The sequence below is a fragment of the Poecile atricapillus genome, chromosome 30 (assembly GCF_030490865.1).
Source record: "Poecile atricapillus isolate bPoeAtr1 chromosome 30, bPoeAtr1.hap1, whole genome shotgun sequence".
NCBI classification, from domain to species: domain Eukaryota; kingdom Metazoa; phylum Chordata; class Aves; order Passeriformes; family Paridae; genus Poecile; species Poecile atricapillus.
Genome location: NC_081278.1, coordinates 4,222,863 through 4,242,917, shown reverse-complemented (window position 1 = coordinate 4,242,917; position 20,055 = coordinate 4,222,863). Strand labels below are relative to the sequence as shown.

The 20,055-nt window shown below is 51.5% G+C and overlaps 1 pseudogene; it reads left to right on the top strand.

The window, feature by feature from the left end:
* Window positions 1–20,055, top strand: part of LOC131589821 (zinc finger protein 729-like) — a 217,138-nt pseudogene that overhangs the window by 145,365 nt on the left and 51,718 nt on the right.

Genomic DNA, 20,055 nt, shown 5'->3' with positions numbered 1-20,055 from the left:
GGGGTGTTTACAAGTTGAATTCACTTTTTAATGGTCAGAACTGTTGTCAATTCTTGGAAATGACTGATAATTGGTCAAGAGGAAAAACTCCCATCAGCCACCAACAGCTTCAACTTCCTTAATTCTCCAAGCTGTCTTAAAGGTAAAGCTACCCCATGACAATCAATTACAGTAAACCATTTATATTTCTCTTTCACAGATGTCAACAATGTGTAAGGATTAGCTTCCACTGGGTAAATATCTTTAGTTATTCCATTTATTGCTCTCAAATCCTGTACTCATCTGTACTCACCATTTGGTTTCTTCACTGGAAATATTGGTGTATTAAATTCTGATTCACATTCTTCCAGAATTTGGTACTTCAAAAATTTATCAATAATCTTTACTCTTCCTTGCCGTGCTTCTCGCTTTATGGGATACTGTTTGACCTGTACAGCTTTTGCCCCTTCTTTTAATTCCACATGTACTGCTTGTGCCAACTTAGATTTTCCTGGTATGTCTGTTTCCCATACTGAGGGAATTATTGCATCCTCTACTTCCCAAGGGACAGTAGGGACTGGTTTTTCTTTTATCATTAAAATTTGTCCTGTCTTTGATTCGGGTATTTTCATTAAAAGTTCCCTATTCTCAAAAATTATCACTGCATCAAGTTTTGCTAATAAATCTCATCCTAAAATTGGAATTGGACACTCAGGCACATATAAAAATTCATGTGTTAAAACCTTGTTTCCAAAACACAAATCCAGGGGTTGCAGGAATGGTCGATTCGCTTCCTTCCCTGTGGCTTCAACTATTGTTGCTGTTCTGTCTCCAATTTGCCCTTTTAGATCATTTAGCACAGAATATGTAGCCCCCGTATCCACCAGAAATTTTACTTCTTTATCTCCCAATTGTATAGTTACTAAAGGTTCTTGTATTGGCTTTTGTTCCGATTCTAGTCAGCTCCTGTACTCCCCCAGCACCGTTAATTTTGAAGCGTCTTGATTCTGATTTAATTGATTGCCCTGCTTAAACCAATTCCAGCATTCATTTTTCCAGTGCCCCTCTTGTCTACAATAAGCACACTGATTTAACCCTAATCTTGGCAAAACCGATCCCCCTCGTCCTCTGCCAAGTCCACCCTTCCCCAGTCCATGACCACCTCTGCTGCGTCCTCTGAAACCTGGATTCTCTCTTCCTTGTATCACTGCCAGAAGATTTGGCTCCTGCTTTTTACTAGCTTCATTCTCCCTGTTACTGTATACTTTCCAAGCCACTTCAAGTCATTTATTCAAATTCCTTAAGTCCTCTCCTTCTAACTTCTGCAATTTTCTCTTAATATCATCCTGCGACTACCCAAGAAAAATGAACGCAAGCTCAACTTTCGCTTGTTCTGTTTCTAATTGAAGATCTGTATACTTTCTTGCTGCCTCCTTAAGCCTTTCCAAAAATGCAGCAGGAGATTCTTTCTTTTCCTGTCTTCAGGAAATCATACATCATACAATTTAGACATATTCATAGGCTTAGGTACAGCCTTCCCAACCCCTATCTGGACCCACTCTTGATATCTCTTCAGCCTCCGCATGTCCCCAAAGGCATTGGGATCCCACCCTGGATCTTCGGTTGGAAAGTTCTCATCTAAAGTCCCTGTCACCACCCCAATCCTGAGATCTTCTCTCGCCTTCTCCTTGGCTGCTCTAAGTACCATCTCTTTCTCAGTAGAGTCCATTAAATTATCCAATATTACTTGTATATCTTCTCAATCTGAATTCGGAGTTTTCATCATCATTTTTACAACCCCTGCTACTTTATCAGGATTTTCTCTCTAAGTTCCAGCTGATTGTTTCCAAATTATCAAGTCTGCCGGGGAAAAAGGAACTTTCACAACCACCGGCCCCTCTATTCCTACTCCTTGTCTCAAGGGGGCAATCACAGTCTTCCTTTGTCTGCCCAAATCTTTTCCCGTTCTACCCAGAACCGGAGCAAGCTTTGACCGAGTCCGATGGGACACCGGTGTCTCTGATTTATTATCATCACCCCCGCTACTGCTATCTTCCTCCCCAGCATTTTTCACATTTCCTTGTATCACGGTTATATTTTGATCATCTCCTGGAGAAGAAGGATCAGGTGAAGGCGGTAGAGGAGGATAAAGAGGGAAAGGTGAAGTGGGGTTAGATGAGAGAGGGTTAGGTGAAACAGGATTGGGTGAAGTGGGGGCAGACAAAACAGAATCAGTTTTTTTTGGTTCTGCTGAAACCACTTGTAAATCAACATCCATCTCTTTTCCCCGACGCAAACTTTCTTTTAATGCTAGGTGCTCTAAACAACTTTTTCCTTTTACACAAACCTCACATTTATCACTCACACATGCTTTAACTACCATCAATCCACACTCAGCCTGCCATTCTGGTTTGTCTCACAAATAGAAAAACAAATCAATGTATGGAACTTCATCCCAATTTCCCTCTCGCTTACAGAACAACACCAACTGTAAAATGGTGTTATACTGCAAAGATCCATTTCTTGGCCACTTTTCCCCACTGTCCAGGTCATATCCTGGCCACCATGTATTACAATAATCAATCAACTTTACGTAAATCTTCCCCAAAGTTACCCTGTTCCCAATGTGCCAATAAGCACCCCAAAGGAGAAGTACGTGCTATAGGGGCATTGCCATCTAAAATCCCTTTAAGCTTCTCCATGTTACAGTAACAATACACCACACACCACTGCTGCCAAACCTGCAACGCTTTCGCAGTAGTCTGACAGACGGCACCTGGGCAATACCAGGAATTCCTCTAGCCCAACCGTGCGAAGCTTTTGCTGCGTCTTATCAGCAGGCACCAGACCAGACCGAAAAGCACCTTACCTCTCTCAGAGGGACGTTGTGAGCAGCTGAGACAGTCACAGCCAGATAGGCTCCCTGAGAATCCTTCAGTGCCAGCTGGAGCGTGATCAGGTCGCAAACTTGCTCAGCAGCACTCACAGGGTCCCATCTGGGTCGCCAAAATGTCAGCGTTCAGGAACACACATAATCACAGATTGATTATATGCAGGTGTTTTACTGAAGTGCGCGGGAACTAGGGGTATCAGCAACCCAAATCTAGCTCCATCATCTTTGTCCAAAGTGCACATATTTATACAATTTTAGCTGTAGCAGTAATCACTATAACAACCTTATCAATATTGCTTCATTAATAAATCTTCATTAACTTTATTGATATTGCTTCATGAAAGTTAGATCATCCTTGTACGAATATGCACAAATCTTATCTCCGGGTGAGTATCTTGGAGACCCCAAGTACCAGTTCCCTTTACCATAAACATTTCAGCTTGCTAGACCATCCCTAATACCAGACATTCTTGCAGCCTATTTCTACATGATTTTAAGAAACATTTTCAGAAACATTTAACCCCATAGTAACACGGCTGTGACTGCTGTGGAGTCACAGAAAGGGGAACACTGGGGCTGTCACTGCTGTGGTGTCATAGAGAGGGGAACACTGAGGCTGTCGCTGTTGTGCTGCCTCAGAGAGGGGAACAATGGAGCTGTCACAGCTGTGGTGTCACAGAGAGGAGAACACTGGGGCTGTCACAGCTGTGGTGTCACAGAGAGGAGAACACTGGGGCTGTCACTAGTCTGGTGTCACAGTGAGGAGGAAATTAGGGCTGTCACAGCCATGGTGTCACAGAGAAGGGAACACTGGGGCTGTCCCTGCTGTGGTGTCACAGAGAGGAGAACACTTGGGCTGTTACTGCTGTGGTGTCACAGAGAGGAGAACACTGGGGCTGTCACAGCTGTGGTGTCACAGAGAGGAGAACACTGGGGCTGTCACTGCTCTGGTGTCACAGAGAGGAGGGAACACTGGGGCTGTCACTGCTGTGGTGTCACAGAGAGGAGAACACTGGGGCTGTCACGGCTGTGGTGTCTCAGAGGGGGGAACACTGGGAGTGTTGCTGCTGCGGTGTGTGATAGATTGACACTTAAGAAAAAAAGACAAACAGCTAAAGTTATTAAGGTTGCTGGAGGCTGATGGGAGTTTTTTCTCCTGGCCTATAACTGGTCATTTATGAGAATTGACAGTAGTTTTGACCACTGAAAAGTGATATCAACCTATGAACATCACCCTTTAAAACTTAAGCCCGGGAATTTCTCTTTCTCTTTGGTTTCTGGCTTTTGAAGAGGTAAAAGGGCTCCGGTTCAGCCTCCTCCTCCCCAGGCCAGACAAGGCCGCAGGGGGAGTGGGGCTGGCCAGAGTTCTGCAGTTCCTGGCGAGGGATGGAGACTGTGAAGTGACAGGAGCCCATTCCCAGAGGGAAGTACTCCCATCTGTCCTACTGGTCTGGCCTTAATGTAAATCTTTGAGTTCATCAAAGGGTCATTGCTAAACAAAACCTTGGTTTGGCCTGCTGACATTGCTGGTCATGTTCTGTCCCATGAGATGCTCTTGATGGTTGCCTCTTTTCCTGGGCATGGCACTGGAGGAGGTCCAGGCCCAGGTGATGCCACTGAAGGAAATGTGCCCTCAGCCCAGGGACGCTCAACACAGACTCCCCCAGCCCCTTGGGGCCCCGCCGCTCGTAACAGCAGCCCCTGCCTGGCTCCTGCCAGCCCACACCATGGTCAGCCCCGCCTGCTCCTGGACATGGAGCTCAGCCAGGGCTGGTGCTGTGAGGGCTTTGCTGGTGGTACCAGCCGGACACTGGGGTGACAGCTCCATCTCTTTATTGGAACAGAAGAGCTGTGCTGGGCCCTGCCCTGGCAGGAGGGACCCACCTTCAGTTCTGGCCACAGAGCAGGGCAGGTCCCTTCAGGGACACAGGGCCTTGCTTTGGGTGGTGGCAGCATCTGCACAGCAGCAAGCTGGTAATGCAGCTGTGACAGGGACATCACGTATGGGCATGGAGATGTGAAATGTGTGGTACAGGTATCCCTGAGGGAGGTGTTTGGCTGGACTTGTGAAGCTGCAGAGGGGAACCTGTTGAGAGAGGAGATGACTGAGGCCCCAGCTGCAGCTGGCACACAGGGATTCTCTTGCACACTGGGAGATTGTCACTGTGCTCAAAGTTTCCCTCTGAAGACTAAGAGGTGAATTTGGATAGTCTTAGCAACTGGTCTGCAGGCCAAACAATTGAGGCAGCAAAAGAAGAAATTGAGGAAATACAAGTTTATCCATAGTAAGGATGAAAACAAGGCCATTAGCATGGAAACCAATAAAAAGGGACATAAAGCGGTATTTGCTCTTATGTAATTCGTGCCTTAGAGGCAGCATACGTGCCTTAATCATCTCTTGTAAACTCTTGACAATTTATTGTTGATGTCAATTGCTTTGTACCAATAAAATACATTAAGCCATTGCTTTGCCCAATTAATATAATGAGCTGTTTTGATGTAACTAATGACTTAAGATCATGCTTTGTTAAGTGAATAAAAGTTGACAACACTTTGTAATGAAGAAGCCATTGTAGTCTCTGCACAAGTGTGTGCCATGTGTCCGTCTCAAGTGACAGGTGAGAAATTCAAAAATGCCTTTGAAAAATCCTAAACCACTATAGAAATTTAGAGGAAACATTTGTGGATTACTTTCTACAAAAAAAAAAAAAACAACAACAAAAAAAAAAAAACAAAAAAAAACCAAAAAAAAACCAAAAAACCATTCCTAAGAACTTCTTACTTCTAAAAATGAAAAACAAAGATAACATGGTGGTCCATGCCTGGCTGCTACTGGCAGAGCAAGAACCTGATAATGCAGCTTTGGTGGGAACAACAGACACTGACTTTGAGATGCAGGAAGACAGGTGTAGTTCTCCCTGATTGAAGCCTTTGGCCAGTCTTCTGAAGATGCAGAGGTGCTCCTGTGCAGAAAGGAGGCGGCTGTTGCCCGCAGCTTCCGCTGGCACACAGGGACCCTCCTGCACAGCAGGACCCAGATTAGCCAAGGCTCCCCAGCACAGCTGGACCTGCTGGCACACCTTGGCCCAGCTGGACAGCTGCCCCTCAAGGCCCCGGTGGACAGGGGATGGCTCTGGGCAGGGTCCCTGCACTCTGCTTTTCAAAGGCAATCTTACCACCACTCTCTCTCCTGCCCACCTTGCTTTGCCTCTGCCTGGAGCTCCTGGGGCTGCTCCTGGCCATGAATAATAATCACTGCTTATTCTGTCAGGAAAGGGACATTGAGAAGTTGTCTCCAGCATGCACCATGATCTTCACAATGTGATTGACTGGAACTTCCAGTCAATCTGTATCTCAATGCCAGTCTGGATGGGAGTACAGATCAGAAGGGTTTTCATGGTGTGCTGGGTTCCCCATCCTGTTTAGGGAACGAGGCACTGCAAGGACGTCCTCAGTGGCAGAGAAGCCACTGCCTGAGATGTAACCCCGGGTGCCTCCTGTGGCTCAGGGAGCGGCTGTGGCTGTAAATGTGTATTTGTCTGCAGCACAGAGCCAGGGCTTAGTGAGGCCCTTGCTGTGCCTCGGGCACTGCTTGGCAGCCCCATCGGACCTGGGGCCTCAGCCCTTCCCTGTTGGGGCTGACCTGGCCTGGCCCAGCCACGGGACGGGCCCAACAAGGGCGCGGCGGGTCCAGAGGCCTGGCCTGGCCCTGGTCCCCAAGAGATGGGCTCCATTCGCCTGCCTGACACGAAGGCCGGCCTGAGGCTTTGCAGGAAGATTCCTGCCAGCTTTGCACAATCTTCACTGAGAGTGTCCCTTTGCTGTGCTGAGAAGACTAACAAACCCCTCTAGTTTAACCCTACTGCGCACCTCATGAGGGATCTCTGCAAATCTTAGGAGACCATAAATATTCCTTTGTGCCTCATGAGGGATCTCTGCAAAACTTGGCAGAGACCCCAAAATATCCATTGTTCCTCACAGGGAATCTGTGCACACCTTTTGAGAGACCCCAAAATAACCTTGTGTGCCTCACAAGAGAATCCGGGCCCCGGCCCACTTTAGGAAGGACTCAGCTCCTCTGCAGGCCTTGATGGCAACCACTACATGGTCACATAAATCATGAGGAACTCAAGCCCCCTGCCAGTCTTACAGCGTTCTCCAGTCACCTGTAGCCATAGAAGTGACCCCAATTCCCCTAAGAATTTCAAGAGGAAACCTCAGCCACATGCACCACTTACAAAAGACCCAAACGCGTGCCTGTCTTACTGGAAAACACAACACCCTGTCCGTGTACCTCACGATGGACCCCAATCATCTGGCAGCCTTACAGGGGTCCCCCATCACCCACATGCCATAGAGAAGCTAGGTGTGCCATTAACTCTAGCCAACAGTATGTTCCATGACAGAAACCTCTCCAATGCCTTTCTGGGAATTGGGAACACATGTTGTGGTGCCAGCTGCATCTGTGGGAGCCATGGGCAGCGTGAGTCTGTGCTGTGCTCCACTGCTGAGCTGGCAGCATGGTGGGTATGTCCAGGATATTCCCTGTTTTCCCCAGGTCTGGGGCCTGCAGGTACCTGGCCACCCCTTGGCATAGGCTGTGCTGCCCAACAAAGCCCAGAAGGCCAAGAGGAGAGCCTGAGGGCAGCAGGAAGAAGCCCCTGCTCTAGAACTAAGGGATTTCTTCCAGAAGCAAAGATTGTGAATTTAAGCGATTTTCACTGTGCTCAAAGTTTGCCTCTGAAGACTAAGCAGTGAGCTTGTCAATAATCCCAGAAAATATCTGGAAAAATATTTCATGCAATTTTTTTGGACTAGGTCCAAATCTCCAGTGGGAAAAGAGCCTCCCCAGTATGCTGGGTGTCTTGGGGTGTCATAGTTCTTCCTAGAGGAAACATTACCAATTAAACGCAATTTCATGTTTTATTGAAGAAATGGAAAAAATGTTCCAGAATTCTAAAACTACTTTGAAGAACATGTTATTAGTCTGGAAAAAGAGAAGAAACATTTGGGGACTTCTTTCTACCAAAAAAAATTTAAATATTTCTAATAATTTCTAATTTCTAAAATGAAAAACAAAGATATGCCCCATGCCCGGCTGCTGCCTGCCCATCCAAGGCTGTGGCCAGCCAAGCAGCTGCACCAGTGCTGGTGGTACCAGCCAGACCCCAGAGCAGAAGCCCAAAGGTGTTGCTCAAGCCCTTCCCTGGCAGGAGGGTCCCACATTCAGGCCTGGCCAGGCACCAGGGCCAGCACCTTCAGGGACAGAGGGTCCTGTTCTGGGTGGTGACGGCAAAGCAATAAGCTGATAATACAGCTGTGGCGGGGACAATGGACACTGGCTTGAAGACGGAGGAAGACAGGTGCAGGTGTCCCAGACTAACATGTTTGTCAGGACTTGTGAAGCTGCAGAGGCACTCCTGTTGAGAGAAGAGGTGGCTGAGGCCCCCAGCTGCCACTGGCACACAGGGACCCTCCTGCACAGCAGGACCCAGAGCTGCCAAGGCTCCCCAGCATGGCTGGAGCTGCTGGCACAGCTTGGCCCAGCTGGACAGCTGCCCCTCAAGGCCCCAGCGAGCAGGGGATGGCTCTGGGTTGGGTCCCTAGCAGGAGTGGGCCCCAGAGCATGTCTGCCTTTCAAGGGCAATCTTGTCCCCACTCTTTCTCCTGCCCACCTTGCTTTGCCTCTGCCTGCTGCTCCTGGGGCTGCTCTTGGCCAGGCAGCCTCAGTGAGAGCCAGCACTGGCTGCAGCCTGAGTGGGTTCCCCAGGAAAAGACCCCGCAATTAAGAGGCCAGTGGAAGCCCTGGGCAGCAGCAGAAATCTCAGCAGAGTTATCTGGACAACCACTGACTACCCACAAGTGCACAGCAGCCTCACTGAGAATGTTTGCTATCTACAGTAGGGTTTCAAAAGAAGCTGTTTGAGGGAAAGATGAATGAAATACTCACCGTTTTGTCTTCCAGACATACCAGATTCCAACACAGCATAAAATGAAGAAAAGCACCAAAACAAGCCGGCCTGCCATTAATCCTAGCCAACAGAGTGTTCCCTGACAGCAACCTCTTGCGATGCCCTTCTGGGAATCGGGAACTTGTGTTGTGCCGGCTGCATCTGCAGGAGCAATGGACAGCGTGAGCCCGTGCTGTCCTGCACTGCTGAGCTGGCAGCACGGTGGGTACCTCCAGGATATTCCCTGTTTCCCCCAGAGCTGGGGCCTGCAGGCACCTTGCCAGCCCTTGGCACAGGCTCTGCCACCCAATAAAACCCAGAAAGGTGAGAGGAGAACTTGGGGACAGCGCAGCTGCTTGGGCAGTGGCCCCTTCCAGGGACATGGGCCAAACCCATCCCTCTGCCACCCCTGACCCTCCCTGCTCTGTGACAGCTCCCCCAGCCCAAGGGGACAGAGCCAGGCCCTGTCAGGAGCCAGTGCAGCCCCTGCCCAGTTGGCAGCCAGGGCTGGCTGTGGCCCTGGGCTCACGGCAGGGCTCCCACTCGGGGCTGCTCCTGTGTCTTGGGCCTCTGGATGCTTAGGGCCAGCTCCAGGAGCAGCTGCTGGGGGAGAGATGTTGGTGCACAAGTATCGATTCCCAGGGGCTGGGAATGAGCTCCAGAGGCCTGGAAGCCGCAGCACCTCCAGCTTTGGCTGCTGCTGGGCCATGCAGGCCCTGAGGGAAGAGCGGCTGCCACACAACCCTGCCGAGGGAGAGCCCAGCACAGCAATTACCTCCTGTGTCTGGGCCTGGCATCTCCTCCTTTCCTGCATCAGGAGCTGGCACAGGGCCCTTCCTTCCTCTAGCATATGCCATCATCTGCACAAGCATCTGCTCCAGCACTTGAGAAAGGAAAAGGGAGAGCTGGATAAGATAGAACTGTTTGCCATTAGGGGAGGTGGTATCTTCAGGAGGCAATACTTGTCAAAGTCATGGATAAGGGTCAGGAAAATACCCAGGTTACTGGGGCTGGGTCAGGACCCTCCCTCCTCCAAACAGCCCCTACACCTGATCTACTCCAAGACCAGGAAATTTCAGGGGATCTCAGGGTGTGCATGGCCCATGCTGCAGTTTGGGCTCCCTGCCTGCTGATGCCAAATGCCTTCCTGCAGAGGCTGGGGAGAAGCTGCAGCCAGGCCAGGCTGGGAAACAGCCCAGCAGGGCATGAAAGCAGCAGCAGGGCAGCAAGGCTGCCATGGATCCCTTCCTGCTGTGGCAGGCACAGCATGTCCAGATGTGCAGAGAAAGCTCCCGGCTGCTGAGTGTCAGGAGAAGGCTGAGGGACATGGACCCACCACGGCGTCTCTCCAGATCACTCAGCATCTTGTCCAGAAGTTGGGATGCCTCCAGGGATTTCTTGTCTTCTATGTCTTGGCTCTTCCATTTAGGAGGACCTTAATGGAAAGTAGTTCCATTTCTCCTTCAGTCCAGAGTGGCAGTGAGTGCACCTGGCTGACTGGTGCCCTCCAAGGCACTCCCTCCTCTCTACCTTCCATTCAGGAGCATGGGCAGGGGAACCACGTGCCTGCAGTGTCCCCACACTGGGATGGAAGGAGCCCCTTGCATGGCAGTCAGGGGAGAAAAGACTCCCTGGAGCTGCCAGCAGCTCTGAACTGAGCCCCAGGCAGGGCAAGGGCTTGGCAGCAGCAATGGGAGCAGCTCGGTCTCCCTGGGGCTGGCAAAGGAACCATGCAAGGCACAGCCCTGGGACTCAGCCCTGGGCCCGGCCCCTTCCCTCTCTGCTCTTCTCTGTGGCTGCACAGAGCACATGGAAGGAGACACTGGCATTGCACATGGCAAGAGATTGACAGCTAAATGCTCCTTCCTCCCATTGACAGCAATGCTGTAGGACCACACAGGGCTCCAGAAGGGAGCGGGGCGATGTTTCCAGAATCCATCAGCCTTCAGACTCTTAAGGGAAATGGCATGAGAGTGAGCTCTTCCCACACTCACACTGATAATTCTGTGGAGAAAGGGATATAGAGAACTTGCCTCCAGCAATCTCCATGGGTCTCAAACCACTATGTGCCAGGGCTTTCAGATTTTCCATGTCACGATCCCAATCTGGAAGGGAGCACAGATCAGAAACATTACCAGGGTGTGCTGGGATCCCCTTCTGCCTTAGGGAACTGGGCACTGCAAGGGGGTCGGGGAAGGCCGTGGGTGCCGGATGTCAACGGACATGGCCAACGCGGCAGAGGGGCCTGGGGAGCTCTAGGCTGGCCCTGGACACTCTCAACAGCTTTTCCATGCTCTGTGCAAAATCCCTGAAAGGCAGGCACAGCCAAGCAGCAGAGATTTACAGCTCAAGCCTCAGCAGGGTTCAGGCCCAGAGGCACAGCAATTACCTCCTGGGACTGTGCCTGGCACGGCCTCCCTTCCTGCAGCAGAGGCTGCCCATGAGCCACTGCTTCCTCCGGGAAATGGCACCTTCAGCACAGCCTTTTGATCCTTCTCTGGAGAAAGGAAAAGCCACAGCTGGATCGGATGGAACCATTCCCCTTTCATAGAAGTGGTATCATCATGATGCGATACTAGTCCAGGTCATGGATCAGGATGAGGAAATGATATAAACTTATGGCATTGGCCAGAGCCCTCCCTCCTCCAAACAGCCCCTGAACCTGATCTACCCCAAGACCAGGAAATTTCAGGGGATCACAGGGTGTGCATGGCCCATGCTGCAGTTTGGGCTCCCTGTCAGCTGATGCCAAATGCCTTCCTGCAGAGGCTGGGGAGAAGCTGCAGCCAGGCCAGGCTGGGAAACAGCCCTGTAGGCCCTGAAAGCAGCAGCAGGGAAGTGAAGCTGCCATGGATCCTTTCCTGCTGTGCCAGGCACGGTGTGTCCTGATGTGCAGAGAAAGCCCCCAGCTGCTGAGTGTCAGGAGAAGGCTGAGGGACATGGACCCACCTTGTCCTCCCTGCAGCATTTCCTTCAGCATTTGCTGCATGGTATTGGATGGCTCATGGGGTTTCATAACTCCTGTAGCTTTGTTCTTTCCTCTTGGAGAACCTTATAAAAATATATATATATCCATTTCCCAGGAATGGATCCTACAAAATCAGGGTTCAGCTTGTGGGATCAGCAAGGACACAATACTCACCCCTGCGAAGGGAGCTGGGCTTGCGTGCAGCATGCAGCCCAGGAGCCTGGAAAGTCCTCCCTGCAGACACACCTGTAACTCAACAGCCACAGAAGCTTCTGTCATCTCTGCTGATCTGCACAGGCAGCACTGAGCCACAGGAGTGGTGAGGGGATCACACAGGGCGAGGGCACACACGTGCACAGCTCTGTCCTGGCACCTGCAGCGATGCCGTCCTGCCCGAGCCTTGGGCTCTGAGCTGGCAGCTCTCCCAGGGGGAAAGGCCATGACCTACCCTCGCCATCTCCCAGAGCCTCAGTCCTGGGTGTGGGTTGAGAAGCCAGATCACCTTCACCAAGAGGCTTGGCTGCAAAGAAAGGTAGAACAGAAAAGCTCCCGTGGCTCTTTAGGAGATCCTCAGGCTCCCTGGGGCTGGCAAAGGAACCATGCAAGGCACAGCCCTGGGACACAGCCCTGGGCCCGGCCCCTTCCCTCTCTGCTCTTCTCGGTGGCTGCACAGAGCACAAAGAAGGAGACACTGGCATTGCACAAGGCAAGAGATTGACAGCTAAATGCTCCTTCCTCCCACTGACAGCAATGCTGTGGGATTACTCAGGGCTCCAGAAGGGAGCAGAGCGAGGTTTCCAGAATCCATCAACCTTCAGACACTTAAGTGAAGTGGCATGAGAGTGAGCTCTTGCCACATTGACACTGATTATTCTGTGCAGAAAGGGATATTGAGATCTTGCCTCCAGCATTCTCCATGGGTCTCAAACCACTATGTGCCAGGGCTTTCAGATTTTCCATGTCACGATCCCAATCTGGAAGGGAGCACAGATCAGAAACATTCCATGGTTCACATGGTTTTCTGAGATCTTCTTCTGCCTTAGGGAACTGGGCACTGCAAGGGGTTGGGTAAGGCTGTGGGAGCCAGATGTCAATGGACATGGCCAAAGCTGCAGAGGGGCCTGGGGAGCTCTAGACTGGCCCTGGACACTCTCAACACCTTTTCCATGCTCTGTGCAAAATCCCTGAAAGGCAGGCACAGCCAAGCAGCAGAGATGGCAGCTCAAGCCTCAGCAGGGTTCAGGCCCAGAGGCACAGCAATTACCTCCTGGGACTGTGCCTGGCACGACCTCCCGTCCTGCAGCAGAGGCTGCCCATGAGCCACTGCTTCCTTCAGGAAATGGCACCTTCAGCACAGCCTTTTGATCCTTCTCTGGAGAAAGGAAAAGCCACAGCTGGATTGGATGGAACCATTCCCCTTTCAGGGAAATGGTATCATCATGATGCGATTCTAGTCAAGGTCATGGATAAGGATTAGGAAATGATACAAACTTATGGGATTGGCCAGAGCCCTCCCTCCTTCAAACAGCCCCTGAACCTGATCTACCCCAAGACCAGGAAATTTCAGGGGATCTCAGGGTGTGCATGGCCCATGCTGCAGTTTGGGCTCCCTGTCAGCTGATGCCAAATGCCTTCCCGCAGAGGCTGGGGAGAAGCTGCAGCCAGGCCAGGATGAGAAACAGCCCTGCAGGCCATGAAAGCAGCAGCGGGGCAGTGAAGCTGCCATGGATCCCTTCCTGCTGTGCTGGTCACGGCGTGTCCAGATGTGCAGAGAAAGCCCTCGGCTGCCGAGTGTCAGGAGAAGGCTGAGGGACATGGACCCACCTTGTCCTCCCTGCAGCATTTCCTTCAGCATTTGTTGGATGGTATTGGATGGCTCATGGGGTTTCATAACTCCTGTAGCTTTGTTCTTTCCTCTTGGAGGACCTTATAAAAATATATATATCCATTTCCCAGGAATGGATCCTACAAAATCAGGGTTCAGCTTGTGGGATCAGCAAGGACACAATACTCACCCCTGCGACGGGAGCTGGGCTTGCGTGCAGCATCCAGCCCAGGAGCCTGGAAAGTCCTCCCTGCAGACACACCTGTAACTCAACAGCCACAGAAGCTTCAGTCATCTCTGCTGATCTGCACAGGTAGCACTGAGCCACAGGAGTGGTGAGGGGATCATGCAGGGCGAGGGCACACGCGTGCACAGCTCTGTCCTGGCACCTGCAGCGATGCTGCCCTGGCTGAGCTTTGGGCTCTGAGCTGGCAGCTCTCCCAGGGGGAAAGACCATGACCCACCCTCGCCATCTTCCAGAGCCTCAGTCCTGGGTGTGGGTTGAGAAGCCAGATCACCTTCACCAAGAGGCTTGGCTGCAAAGAAAGGTAGAACAGAAAAGCTCCCATGGCACTGTAGGAGATCCTCAGGCTCCCTGGGGCAAGCAAAGGAACCACACGAGGCACAGCCCTGGGACACAGCCCTGGGCCCGGCCCCTTCCCTCTCTGCTCTTCTCTGTGGCTGCACAGAGCACACGGAAGGAGACACTGGCATTGCACACAGGAAGAGATTGACAGCTAAATGCTCCTTCCTCCCACTGACAGCAATGCTGTGGGATCACTCAGGGCTCCAGAAGAGAGCAGAGCGAGGTTTCCAGAATCCATCAACCTTCAGACTCTTAAGTGAAGTGGCATGTGAGTAAATTCTTGCCACATTGACACTGATTATTCTGTGCAGAAAGGGACATTGAGAACTTGCCTCCAGCATTCTCCATGGATCTCAAACCATCATGTCCCAGCGCTTTCAGATTCTCCATGTCACAATCCCAATCTAGAAGGGAGCACAGATCAGAACCATTCCATGTTGCACTGGGATCCCGTTCGGCCTTGGGGAACTGGGCACTGCAAGGGGTTTGGGGAAGGCCGTGGGAGCCAGATGTCAGTGGACATGGCCAGAGCTGCAGAAGGGCTTGGGGAGCTCTGGGCTGGCTCTGGTCACTCTCCACCCTCTTTGCAGGCCCTGTGCATCATCCCTGGAGAGGCAGCAGGACCAGCCCAGGGCCCCTGAGGCCTCTCTCCCTCCCATAGAGGAAACCCTCCCTAAAGCCCTGGGGAAAACCATCCCCAACGCTTCCCAGGGAGAAGGAAGTGCTGTCCCAGGAAAGGGAAGCCAGGCCGTGGGCTCACCTGCTCGCCGTGCTCGCCACGGAGCAGCCTGGGCAGCCCTGTCAGGCAGGGCCACTGCCAGGAGGAGCAGGAGGAAGAGGCGCAGAGCAAAGGCCATGGTGCCTTGCCCACTGCCAGTCCTGCAGCTCTTGCTGCCACCACTGTCCTGACACCGCTGTCCCAATGTCAGCACAGCTGCTGTTGCTGCCGCTGCTGCCGCAACAGTCGTGGTCAAGGACTGACTGCTCGGTCCTTGTGGTGCTGTGCAACCACAGGGCTCTGGGACCTCTGTGACCTCAGAGCCTGCTGTGACTTCAGCCTGCTGTCACCCCAGAGCCTGCTGTGACCTCATGGCCTTGGCTGTAACCCCCGAGTGTACGCCCATTTGTAGTAATGGACTGATTGTAAATCTTTGCCTTCATCAAAGGGTCATTGCTAAACAAAACCTTGGTTTTGCCTGCTGACATTGCTGGTCAGGCGGTGTCCCAGGAGATGCTCTTGATGGTTGCCTCTTTTCCTGGGCATGGCACTGGAGCAGGTCCAGGCCCAGGTGATGCCACTGAAGGAAATGTGCCCTCAGCCCAGGGACGCTCAACACAGACTCCCCCAGCCCCTCGGGGCCCTGCTGCTGGTCACAGCAGCCCCTGCCTGGCTCCTGCCAGTTCACACTGTGGTCAGCCCCGCCTGCTCCTGGACATGGAGCTCAGCCAGGGCTGGTGCTGTGTGGGCTTTGCTGGTGGTACCAGCCGGACACTGGGGTGACAGCTCCATCTCTTTATTGGAACAGAAGAGCTGTGCTGGGCCCTGCCCTGGCAGGAGGGACCCACCTTCACTTCAGGCCACAGAGCAGGGCGGGTCCCTTCAGGGACACAGGGCCTTGCTTTGGGTGGTGGCAGCATCTGCACAGCAGCAAGCTGGTAATGCAGCTGTGACAGAGACATCACGTATGGGCATGGAGATGTGAAATGTGTGGTACAGGTATCCCTGAGGGAGGTGTTTGGCCATTCTTGTGAAGCTGCAGAGGGGAACTTGTTGAGATAAGAGTTGGCTGAGGCCCCAGCTGCAGCTGGCACACAGGGACTCTCTTGCACACTGGGAGATTCTCACTGTGCTCAAAGTTTCCCTCTGAAGACTAAGAGGTGAGTTTGGATGGGCTTAGCAACTGGTCTGCAGGCCAAACAACTGAGTTAGCAAAAGAAGAAATTGAGAAAATACAAGTTTATCCACAGCAATGAAGAAAGCAAGGCCGTTAGCATGGAAACCAATAAAAAGGTGCATAAGGGGTATTTGCAGTTGTAATAAATGGAACTGGTTCGTGATAACTAAATTTTAACTGTTATTAACGTTATTTTTAGAAACAATCAAGAATCAGTGTTAGAAAGCAGATGTACCCCTTTGCAGATGTTACATGTCAAAATTAAGGTACAGGATGTAGTTTAGAAGATAAATGGTGTCTCAAGACCAAAATGGCCTTGAGATGGACCAAAATTAGAACAAATTTAGGCATTGGGCCTAAAGATTAGTAAACATAAGGCTAATTAGTAGACTAACATAACACAACGCTTAGTACGCACACGCAAACCTGTAAGGTTACCCAAAGGACAATGAGGAAGAGGAGAAGCCTTCGCCAAAACACCACCAAAAGAAGACTGAAGACCCCCTAAGAACAAGTGAGGCATGTGCCCTGAAGAAAAGTGACGTATAATCAGAAAAATCGGAAATAGGAGGAAACTGACAGGAAACATTAATGAATATGTATAAGCATACAGTATATGAGTTTAGCTTGAAGTGCTTTGTTTTGAACGTGAGGCAGGGTGGGAAGCCTCCGTATCCTGGTTGGTTTTGCTTATGCTTTAATCATACTTAATTACTAGCAGATTATATATATAAATCTTAATTTTTTATTAAACTGTATTATTTTACTAAACTTTATTCTTTTATACCACATTACTGTTCAGTTTAGTAAATTGTATTCATTTTTAATTAAACTGCCATTAAGCCAAGGGACCTAGCTGTCAAAATTCTAATTTCATTTATAACAATATTTTAACAAAGAAGGCTGGTACAACAACATTGGTATTTAACGAACATGACACAATATGAGCTATATTAACAAAGAAGGCCCCTTACGGTGACAACATTCTACTCTTCAAACTGTAAAACATCTTTGTGTACTGGTCAGGAGGTCAGGATTTACTCTTTACAGTCCTGATGCTGAATGTCTCCTTAGGCAGTGTGGTCACAGAGAAGAATGAGGACTCTGTGGGCTGCCCCTGTTTGGACAACCTGCTCCTCACCCTGAGCCTCAGCATATCTGACATCACCCACCTGGGACTGACATCCCAAAACAAACATTCCTCTTTATAATTTTTCTTTATAATTAAAATCTAATTAATTAATAAAAATAAAATTTTAATTTTTATAATAATATTGTTCTGTATTTTTATAACCTAATTTTTATATTTATATGAAAGAATTGATACATTTTTAGCAACTAAAAACATTATCGGTCCTTGGTTCAAAGTAACACAATTCTCTTCATTAATTAATTGATCACTATTTCTCCCTCTTTATGCTAATTACACCTATTTTTAGTCCTTTGATCATATTTTTTAATAATTTTCTCAGACAGGGTAAAAGGTACCACTTTGGGGTCCATGGAAACTTTTCTGAGGAACATTTGGGGCAGTTTTGGGTCTGGGGAGGGAATTTAGAGAGAACTTGGTGGTCTGGAGGACACTTGGGGGAGTCGGGTGGGCACTTGGACAGGCACTTAGGGATTCTGTGGGACAATTCGGGGTCCGGGGGAGCACTTGGGCGTCCAGGGGGGCGCTTGGAGGTCAGGGAGGGGAATCTGGGGGCCCTTCGGGGTCCGGGCGGGCACTTGGGGGCTGTAACAGGGAATCTATGGGTCGCGGGGGATGCTGGGAGTTGTAGGCGCAGGTATAATACGGTTTAACGGGGCCGCGGAGCATCACGGGAGTTGTAGGCGCAGCTCCAATGGGTTCCGGTGGGGCGTGGGGCATGAAGGGAGATGGAGTCATGGCTGGAATAGCGCTCTATGGGCGCCGCGGAGCATGATGGGAGCTGTAGTCCCGGAAGTGGCTCGGAAGGCGCGTTTTGCGGTGCGGGGAGACTCTTGGAGAGCACTTCTGCGTCCGAACCGTGGCTGCAGGTCCTTGGGGCGAATGTATACGGCTCGGGAGCACTTGGGGGGAACCTGGGGAGTTCTAATCGGGCTCTTTAGGGCGCGGGGCACGGCAGGAGGTTTGGGTGCGGAACTGTGTTCTGAGATGATGGGAGATGAATTCCCAGCAGTGGCTGGAAGGAGCATCTGTGGGGTCGGGAGCATTCAGGGATCCGGGGACGCTTTGGGGGGTCCCGAAAGGGCGCTGAGGGGGCACTCGGGGATCTTGGAGGGTCTGGGGCACACTTATGGGACATATGGGGGGCGATACTGGGGTTCTGGGGAGCACAGGGCATATTCCAAATTCCTTCCAGCATGATCCCATTTGCTCTCAACTCTCCCAGTCAGCCTCAGCATGATCCCATTCACTCCCAGTATATCACATTTGCCCCCAGCCTGGTCTCAATTGCCCCCTGCAGCCTCCTACTCACTGCCAGTATCATCCCAGTATGATCCCAGTATGATCTGTCTCCCTCAGTGTGATCGCAGTCTCTCCTGGCATGGTCCCAGCTGCTCCCAGTATCATCCCAGTATGATGTCACTACACAGCCAGTGCAATCCCAGCCACTGCCAGGACGATCCCAGGATGATCCCAGTACAAACAAGTCCCTGCCAGTGCTGCCACTCCTGGGATCCCCCAGCCCTCTCTGTGTTCCCCCCTCCCACATCTCCCCAGAGGAGCCCCAAGGGCTGGCGGTCCCCAGCCAGGGTCCCCAGCCAGCCCCAGGTTGGATCTGCAGCCCCCAATTTTCCCAGTTTCCCTCTCCTTTTCCCCGGGCCGGGTTCCCTCCATCCCCAGTGGGTGGGAGCAGCGGAGAGCCCCACGCTGCCCATCCCGACCTGTCCTGGCTCCATCCCCACTCCTGCCGTGGGCTGTGAGGGGTTTGGGAATGGGGTACCGAGGGTGTCGCTGCTCCTGGGGGAGGAGGGGGAGGGATGGAAGAGGAGGGACAAAGGAAGATCACAGAAAGGAGAAGGAACCACAAATTCACGGGACCCTCAACAGCCTGGAGAGGGGCAGGGGGGTCTCCTTGGACCCCCTGCACTCCAAAGCAGAGAATCAAGGGAGAAGGGACCATGGGAATCCAAAAAGCCTCATCATCCCTAAATGAGGAGATGGAAACGGGGGGAACTTTTTGGATTTCTGGCACTCTCAGTAGCCTGAAAAGGGCAGGGACTGAGCAGACAGGGGAACCTGAGTGCAAGCGTAACCCCCAGCAGCTGAGACAGGGAGGAACCCCTGAACACCAAAGGGGAGAGACCAGAGATGGGGAACTCCTGGGAGGCAATTTCAGGGCTGAATTTTGGTGTTTGGGAGGTTTTTATGGGCCCCAGATGACCGTTGACTTCTAGAGATGGTCTTGGACCGAGAGACATTCAAACTCAATGTACTCTTCTCCTGTTTTACCCAGACCAGGATTTCCCAATCCCAAACCTTGTCCGGATGGAGAAGGAGGCTGTGAGGAAGAGGAAGATGCCCCAGGACACCCAAGCAGGTGAGGAGGAAGTCAGTGCCCCTTTCCCCCTCTCTCCTGCTCCATCTCCCAGACCAGCATGGCCCCCGGCTGCAGGACAACCCCGCTGCCGACGCCATCCTGCCGGGGACGCACTGGGGTGATCTCCTTCCCCTTCCCTCTGGCACAGAGGCAAATCCCATCCTCTCCTTATCCTTCCTCCCCCAGACAAGGAGCTGAGGATGGAGATGAGGGAGGACAAATCCCCACAGCAGAACCTCGTGGAAGAGGCTGATTTGAGCAGCTCCACAGCGCAGAAATCCAATGGGGAGGAAAAGGCCCAGAGATCCTGCAGGAGGAGGGGCTCCAAACACAGCCCAGGGTGCTCTGAGGAGGAAAGACCCACCCTGTGCCGGGAAGGTGACCAGAGATCCAGCTGGGGCTCTGAGCTGGTTGTCCATGAGCAGCTTCAG